Raw genomic sequence first — 9661 nt, 5'->3', positions numbered from 1 at the left:
CTAGGGAGATCCCACGTTTTAATAAGTTTCTAGGTTTGACCTTTACTCCTGATCTTAAATGGAACATGCATCAAGTTTGTGGCCAAGGTCGCTGGGAAAATGGTGGGATCCTTCTACCGCTCCAGAAAATATCTCACTAATGATGCAATTCTCTATCTATATAAAAGCCAAGTGCGTCCAAGGATGGAGTACTGCTGCCACATCTGGACAGGAGCTGCTAAAAACAATGTATCCTGCATTGACAATGTACAAAATAGACCTCGTGGCTTAGTGGAGGATGCCGTTTTCTCTGCCCTGCAATCTCTTTCCCACAGAAGAGACGTAGCGAACCTATCTTTGTTTTATCGTTATTTCTATGGCAAGTGCTCATCTGAGCTCCATTTGCATGCCCCCCGCCAATCTTCTTCAAAGAAACACCCGACCAGCTGAAACCACCGTCAATAATTTTCCCCACTAATTATTTGTGCCTAAATCAAAACTTAGATTCCATGAACAAAGCTTCTTTCTTCGAACTGCACGCCTGTGGAACTCTGTTCCGCTTGCCTGTTTCCCTCCCGACTTCAACCTGGATGTCTTCAAGTCCAACACAAAAAATTCCTGGTGACCCGCCCCTTTAAGTAATGACACTTTCTAAATTCTCAATACTATTACTACACTATTCCATTGATTATTGTACACACAATAACCCTTATCCCAGAGTGGCCCTTGGCCTGGATAAGTGGTGAACTCCATGTAAAAACAAAAAAAAATTATCTGATGACGCCACAGCTACAGCTATTTTTACTTCTCATTTAACCTTTGAAAGAATCAACTTAGTAATAAATGGCTTTGCTGTACCTCCAGGTGCATTAAGTAATATGAGACCACCCTGCTGACTTTCTACCTTATTAACTGCAGTAAAGAACATGAATTTACTCGCAATTCAGGTATGCAATAGCATCACGAGCAACTGATTCTTGCTCATGCGATTGATAGCTAATGTCACGTGTACAGGCAGTAATGAATGGATGTGTATTAGATCAATAAATGTGAGGTAAGACGAATTCTGTGTCTTACAATTTACCTCATAAGCCAAATCTTTAATAAGGTAAAAAGCCATGTACAAGATTTTTGTCTGAATATGTTATATCAGCCTCAAGATGTTGATTGCGTTGGTTTCAGTAGGAATGATTATTTGTGTGTATGTCAATGTCCTGCTGGAGAAAAAAAATCATATGTAGTAAACATGATGACAAACAAATATCTACAAATTATGTTCTGACTAAGATGTAGATGCTTCCTGTAATGTAGCATCCCAGGTGTTATCATAAAGTAGTCCATATGCATTACATGCATCCTTGAATATATTCATAATTGACCATTGATAGTTTTGCGGTCATTCAAGCGCTAGGAACTCATAACATGATGTAGATGCAGTTTCAAACAGAAGCACGAATTGATTTCTATGTACTGTGTATATCCCGCGAAAAACTTCTATTTTTTAGCACAGATAGACTGGAACTTCCCAATCCGATTATATTTGCTTGAAAATCTCATTTTAAGTTCCCCGTGTATAATAAGCTGGGCACTCAAATATACAGAAGTATTCGTGCAAAAAAATATCGTTGCACATAAATTGAATAAAACTGTCAGAGTTGTTGCAGGGTTATTTGCAATTTTATTCGCCGGATTGTTTTCAGTAAAGTATATTAACTGTCAATTCTCTAGATGGACTAAAATGAATAACCACATGATGACGTACATGTATGGGGAAGTTAAGTTTTCTTCAAATGTCTTTATTAGTAAAAATGTAACAGTCAGTTTCATATCTCTTCATCATGGCAATTATTTTTAATTGTGAACACAGCTTGGCCCCTGGCTATTTCACATATTTACAAATGTATTTAATTGATTTCACAACATTATAGTATTCAACATTGATATGTGTATAAAAAAAGCGTTTATTATATGATACAACCCATCGATTGTCTACAGAAAATTATACCTGGCCAGGGAGGGTAACTGTTGTTTCAAATCCTCCGGCTACCGTAGATAATCGTAGATATAGTGATTAACCACTTTTTCCGTCTGAGTTTCATACAGAAACTGTATGGGATATCTCTTAGAACATTGCCCTTCTGTGATATGGTGAAGACCTGTTTACGGTTTCACATAATACATGAATCATGTGGTGCTTAATAATATCATGTAAAATAGGATCTGTCACAGGATCTGGTCTTTCCGAACTAGTAACCGAGTCAATGTCAGAGGATCTCAACTTTTGTTTAAGCCAAAACAGACAATGAGCACGGTGCTATCCTCTTTTCTGCAACTCACTGGTGTACCTCTATGCTACTACAACTCCAACAATGTTCTCCTTCGTAAGTAGGTGTTTAAAATTGCATAGCTTTAGATTAAAACCACTTGGTATAATATCATGGCCATCATATGGTTGTTGATTTGAAAGGAGTTCTATCGCCATTTCGGATTAAAGATAAACGTTATAAGTCTGCAGTTTTTAACGTAGGCGATTGCATCTGGTGCGCGTTCATGCATATGCCGAGGTCTGCCAGTATATGTTGCTGGTGTGATAGTCAGTTGGCCCACATTTTCAGTGTTGCCATCAATATTTAATGAATCTTAAGTGAATGCAATCGGAAACTGCTAGCTCTCTTTGGTAATTTTTTTATGTAAATAAGCGTCTCACGCTCTATATTGGCATAAAGTTCAACTACACATTGTTGGAATAATTTTGTACACTTAATAAGCATGTTGAAACTTCCGTCCCAGACCATTATTTTATAGCGTAGAAATGTTTACCTGAAATTCTTGTTCCGACTACTAACTCCTTGTGAAGCTTTCTTGCGACACCGACACATGATACCGTTCTTTACTTGCCCGATGAATGATTGGGTAATGCAAAGCATCATAAGCCTAATTTGATTCAGCGATACGTTGAAGTTGATCGTTTCTGAAATACATAATGATGCCTCGATGATGAAACTCCTGATCTACTATTACAGCAGCAACCTCACGTGTTTCAGATGCATTAAAACGGTGTCTCTGCTATTATATCGGAGTTTTGTCGGTATGTATAACCATTTGAATGTCATCAAATTAAGCATGCTCCATAGATATCTTAAAGTTTTGGTTAACAGTATTTTCCCGATGAAGCATGCTTTGCAAATGAATAACAATATCAAACTATTGGATACATAGGTGTATCTCGCTATCGTTTCTTGTTGAGCATCAATGAAATAGACCTGATGATACTGTGGGGTTCCAACATCAACGGGAAGCAATGGGCAAACTCACACACACTTTAAATGTTCGACTATACGCGTCTTCACGTATTTGTTAAACACCGAATCTGGTCATACTTAAGCACTTACTTTAACTGCGAATGTTCTTCAAAAATGTAAAGAATTATGCGAAGTGTTACCAATAAGTGATCTTAATGGTTATGAAGGTGCACCTAAATCTGGAAGAATAACTTTGACACACAACAACACGTACCTGGTGATTCTCTAGTTTATTTTCTTGCCTTACATTGTCTACAACTTACTCCATTACTCAATGTACCTATTTGAACATCTGAACGTAACTGATAATTACGTGCATCATCACATTTACGCCCTTCACACAACCAGAAACTTGACTGCGGAACAGTTATATGCGAGAGTTTTGACTGCATGGCATAAAGTATAGCATATTTGTTTAACACAGACGTGTTTTTGCCCATAAGCTGAGCCTGTTCTACCCCACGCCTCTGCGGCAGCATAATGTTGCTGATGTGATCTATAGTATCTAGATTAATCCTCGGAGAAAGTTACAAAGTTGTATTTCTGAGATCGCTCATAAGTTGATGATTGTATTTCTGAGATCGCTCATAAGTTGATGACTGTATGGAGGCAAATGCGGTTATATTTAGTCCATAGGAATGTTTTTGGGGAGGCATTTTTTCTTGCTCGTAGTGGAATGTGTAAATATGAAAATAGGTTGACAACGATTTTTTTATAGAAACAGTGCTATATACAAAACTTGTGAACTTGTACTTGTTTAACTGCTGAGTTCTGTCATCTATTAAAAACGGGTACTTGAATTCAAGCGTGCTTGCGCCCAACATAAAAAAAATTAAAAGATATTGATGCTAGCAGATTCTTTTAATTTTTTTTCTTTCTAGGAAAAATCTGTTTTTAATCGGCGGTTTTGTGTAAACATGTTTTGGACACTTTTTGTATCAATGGCTCTACCCAGGTTATTTGATTTCGCGCAGGACCCTATACTGAATTTGTAGCAACCTTGTCCATACTGGTCTGAGTAATTGTGAAATTGTGATGACACATTTGATGTTAGCATACAATTTGTAATTAATATTTTCCTTTCCCATGCTTATAAATGGGTTTCTAAATGATGACGCAATCAATTTTAGCATTTTAAATATTCCCGTGTACCACAAATTTCTAATAAAGAGTTGCGTGAAAGTACAGAATAATCAAAAACAGCCTCACTTTTATTTTAACCTAAAATGTTATAATCATAGTGTCAGTGGTAAGATGAGGTTTCGTGTAATGTTTGTTTCCCTTGTTCTAGCAAATATTTATTTTATTTTTAGCTTCATATATATATATATATATATATATATATATATATATATATATATATACACTAGCAAATGTACCCGTCGTTGATTTGTTTCAAAAACAGCCTAAAGAAAATGGACCGATTCATTTAAGTATGTTAGGTTATGAAAAGGAAGGGCTGCAAAGAGATAGCTTCGAATTTGGGGGTATCAAAACCAAAGCAAAATATGACGAAAGGAAAAATAAAATACATAAACCCATAATTTATTATACCATACCTGTTCACGCTGAAACCCTTTTCACAATATTCTGTGGAGCTACATTAAAAAGTCTTGTTAAACTTTGTGACATATTTCCATTCTATGGAGGTCAGGCGCCAAGGAACACCCCATAATTTTATTATACCATATTTCTTCAAACTGAAACATAATTATCAAATTATAATTATGCAGAGAGCTATGAAAATTCTTTATGTGTAGATTTCCATTCTATGGAGGACAGGCGCGAACACAAACCACACAATTTTATTATACCATCCCTATTTAAGTTAAAACATACTTATCAAAGTATTATCATTTATATCTATATCAAAAACTCTTGTAAACGTTTTTTTTTATTTTAATTTTCATACTTTGTGGACATGGTGCGAACGCAGATCCCACAATTTTTATGAAACACTGTTCTGCCAAATCAAACATACTCATTCCTGATCCTCGATGCATCTATCATTATATGTAATCAGTTGTTTTTAAAATAGTCAACCCTATAGAAGCCTATTCGTGACCAGGCACACGGAAACGTTCAGCATATATATATATATATATATCTTGGAAGTGTTTAACCTTTAAAACTATACAAAAATATTTTTATCATTCGTTAGAACACCATCTAGTCAGTAAGTCATTTAATCACCTGCAATAACTGCATCAACTCGCTCTCGAATTTACTATAATACCAATAATTTATTTTTCAAGGGATCATCAGTTGTTTACCATGAAACACTGTTTCGGGGATTTAAAAACAAAACAGTATATCACATCATGGCTCCCCAGCAGTGTTGATCAAACACCACCGCCCTTTATCTTAGGAAGAAGACATGTTTCAAACATTTGATCCAGTTTTCTATTAATTGCAATTACTAACCTTTTCATACTATAAAAATGAATTTCTTACCTGTGCGATTCATCAATTTCCACATTTAAAATGGATATATTTTTTTAATTTTTTACTTTATCAGTCTTGTATTTATAAGATTAGGATGAACCCATTTAACTACATATCACCCCCACTATGATTAGTATTTAGTATATTTATATTCTTATTTAAAATAAGATATATAAAGGTTAAACATATTTTTACATATATATCTTTTTTATTATAAATTAATTATATGTAATTAAAAATACATTTTATACATTGCTAATATAGTTTTGGACTAACGTTATTAATATAGTCTGGTTTATCTTAAACGATTCAAACGCATCAGGATAATGAGAAAATGCTTTATTTAACTGTTTTAATATTTTATTTTTATCCCCACCCTTTTTTATCATCCTTATTACTAGACTAGAAACTGGTGGTATAAAGTCTGTTAGTTTTCAAGTAACGCGAGCTATTCTCAAAAACTCTGACATAATGGTTCCATAAAACATAAAAAACAGGGCAGGTGGTATCTTTATGGGGCATACGTACTATTTTAAAGGGGAAAGCCTTTCTTTAATCAAATATTTTATAAAGAAAAATCCCATCCTCAATTTTTATATCTAAATCCAGAAATGTAGCCTGTTGTCCTCTATGTCCACAATTCAATTTTAATTCGTTTGGATATATAAGATGTTTATTTTTTTCGAATTCATCATTATCGTTTATACATATAAGGTTATCTATAAATCTCCTACATCCATGAAAGTTATGTTTTAGATAACTCTGTTTTTAATAGTGATGACATATATATATATATTTATATATACTCGAGTCTATGTAAATACAAATTTGCCCAAAATGGTGCAGGATCCAATCCCATTGGGATACCTATTGTTTGGAGTAATATTTTATTTCCTATTTTAAAATAGCATTCTTTAATAAGACGACTTACAAGTATTATTAAAATACCTTTAGAAACACTAGTTTTGATATTTTTTTTATTTTTACACCAGAAAGCTTTAGAGTTTGAAAAGTCTATATATTTACATTTTCCACCTTCAAACGCCTAATCTACAGTATCATTTAATTCTTTTATAAGTTTTTCATGCGGAATTTTAGTATATAGCGTACTAAAATCATAAGTAGCTATAGATTTTGCTTTTATTCTGGAATTTATTTTATCTAATTTTTCTTTCACTGGTTGGGATTATTTACTACCCCAAATAGATTTATATTACTATAGAATTTACTTTTCATGTGAAAATTAGTTATTTGATTTATAGTTAATTTAAATATTTTAGATATAGCTTTACTTAAAGGTTTAGTGATGCACGTCTTTGAACCTGCAATAAATCTAGCACCACCTGGATTTTTATGCTTTTTTAGGTAACCAATACATACATGGAAGATTTTTGTGTTTGTCTTCTAACTTTAATACTGCCTTTTCCCTAATAATACAATTATTCAAAATAATGCTATCTAAATTACTATTACTTACTTTATAAGTATCCGAAACGTTTCCTTTAAGTCCTACTTCTATCAATAAACGTTGTATATAATATTTTTACATGTAAAAGCTATATTGTTTGCCGCTTTATCAATCGAAACTATTACAAACTTTTCTTGAAGTATTTTAAGTTCCTCTCGTATTTCTGAATTTTTTAAAAGTGGATTGTTTTTTCTAGGGTGTTTAAATTGTTTTATATGTGCAACCTTTTCATTTACGCATTCAAGTATACTATTTTTCCATGCATCAAACGTAGACTGTGCTAATTTATATTTATTTACCATAGACATAATAAAACCTAGTGCTTTAGTTACTTCTTTATCGCATTTAGTGTAATTTAGGTTCTCTATAATTTGGACCCTTACTAAGTAGTTTTCTTAATTTAGGATTTACTATTTTAAAATCTCCTGTAATTACATGTTTTATCTCATTACAGAAAGGAGAGGAATTACATTCACATTCTGGAATATTTATATTATTATCGTTTATATTTATATTTTCTACCGTTTTCTTATAATTAAAAATCTTATTGCGTATTGTTGGCCCTAGTTTATATGTAACTATTGGTTTTTGATCTTTTGTCTGTAACTCATTTGGTAGTAATTGTATAGTTTTTTGTTTATTAAATATTTTAGGTAAATTTACATCAATACCTTTATTTTCATACAAAACTACACACACGTTTTTAGGTTTCTTTTTTATATCGTTCACTGGTGAGTTATATAATTTAGTGTCGATTATATCCAGAATATAGCAATACCATTGAATAAAATAGTCCTTATATATCGTATCCGGTTGTAATAATATTTTAGATGCTATTTCCTTCAAAACTTTTGTTTGATTAAGCAATTTTCTTATATAATTATAATATATATATATATATAGGGTGACCCCCCCCCAAAAAAAACGGGCCCAAACTCTAATTAGACCCCGTTTCTTAGTGATTTGCCCGAATGAAATGAAACTTTGGTTATAACTAAATTATATTCAAAACATCACATCAAAACACTAGGACTGTTGCCCTTTTTTTCTCCGTTGACTGTAAAATGCTCAGAAAAACAAATGAATGTTTTTTTTTGGGGGGGAGGGGGTCACCCTGTATGCATAAATTATTTATTCCTGAAAAAGTAGTAGCAGTCTAGGCATTGTAGTATAAACACGCCCAAGTTTCCTATGGCAAGAAAGCTATCAAACTAAATACCGCCAACGTCTAAAGCTGTTCTTAACATGAAACAGTCGGTCGTGATTTTTCCGAAGGCTGTTCTTCAGGGGGTTGATGTATTGTCCGGATTGGTGGGGGTGAGGGTGTGTAATCCACACCGCTTGCTTATCACGTGATCATTTACTGTATTTAATTACTTGTTTACGTAGATCATTACTGCAGATGGTATGTGTTAATATAAACATTTCTAGTGTAATCAGGTTTTAAGTGTAAATTGTTAGGTAAAGTACGTTTTTTTTTTACATGGAAAATGTTTCGATTTTCGCTATTTTTTTCTGGCAGTTTTGCATTTCAGTGCTCCTTTTAGAACACATTTTGGCGGACGCAAAACTATGCATCGGCTCCGATGTTTTACGCAGTTCGTTAGAGGAAGCGTCTATTAATCCGAAAAGTAAAGACATTTTGGCGTGTATGACCTTGTTTTATTTAATTTTGGCTTGAACTTTGCACTTTCCGGATTATTTGGTTACTTTTTTAGGGATGGATATTTTTGGGGGGCCGTGTTTTTTTTAGGGGATGGGTGAATATTTTTGGCCGGTTTTCTTTGTTTAGATACCTATTTTTTACTTTGCATGTGTGTGTGTGTTTGGATGGATATATTTAGCCGTGTTGTTTATTTTTTTTTGGGGGGGGGAGATACAAACTTCAATTTAATTTGAACTTCACGATTTTACAATTATTTTCTTATTGCCTTTGTTTTTAACTGGATTTTATGCTGCGGGGAGTATTGGTACAAGTTGCAAACATAGAGACATTGGAAACATTCAATCTTTTTGGGAGGTACTTAAACAATAAAAAAATCACGGTAACAAAATAATTCAAACATCAAACTTCATGCCAAATTGAAATATTTTTTTCTCATGTTTGAAAAATATAATCATTAAAACAAAAACAGTCGTGGGCTAGTAGAGTAAGTTTCTGTTATATTCCGAAAAATAAAAGGTACTCATAAAGGGTTTTGTTTATCGCCACAAGAGCTAATAATACTTGAACCAGTTTTCCTGTTAATAATTTCCTATAACTATAATCGCCAGCCAAAATAAAATATATACTCCACGAAAAAAACACGGCCAAACATAAGATATCCACCTCCCCACAAAACACAATATAATAATATAGTATTCTTGTAGAGTTCAATCCAAAATAAAAAGGGCTACACACGCAAAACTTCTTTCTTTTTCTGAATAATGAACACTCCCCTGAGGAAACTGCGTACCATGTCGGAGT

This window comes from Euprymna scolopes, chromosome 3 (genome assembly GCF_053919585.1).
Source record: "Euprymna scolopes isolate OS-2025 chromosome 3, ASM5391958v1, whole genome shotgun sequence".
Lineage (NCBI taxonomy): Eukaryota > Metazoa > Mollusca > Cephalopoda > Sepiida > Sepiolidae > Euprymna > Euprymna scolopes.
Note: the sequence above shows the minus strand (reverse complement) of the source record.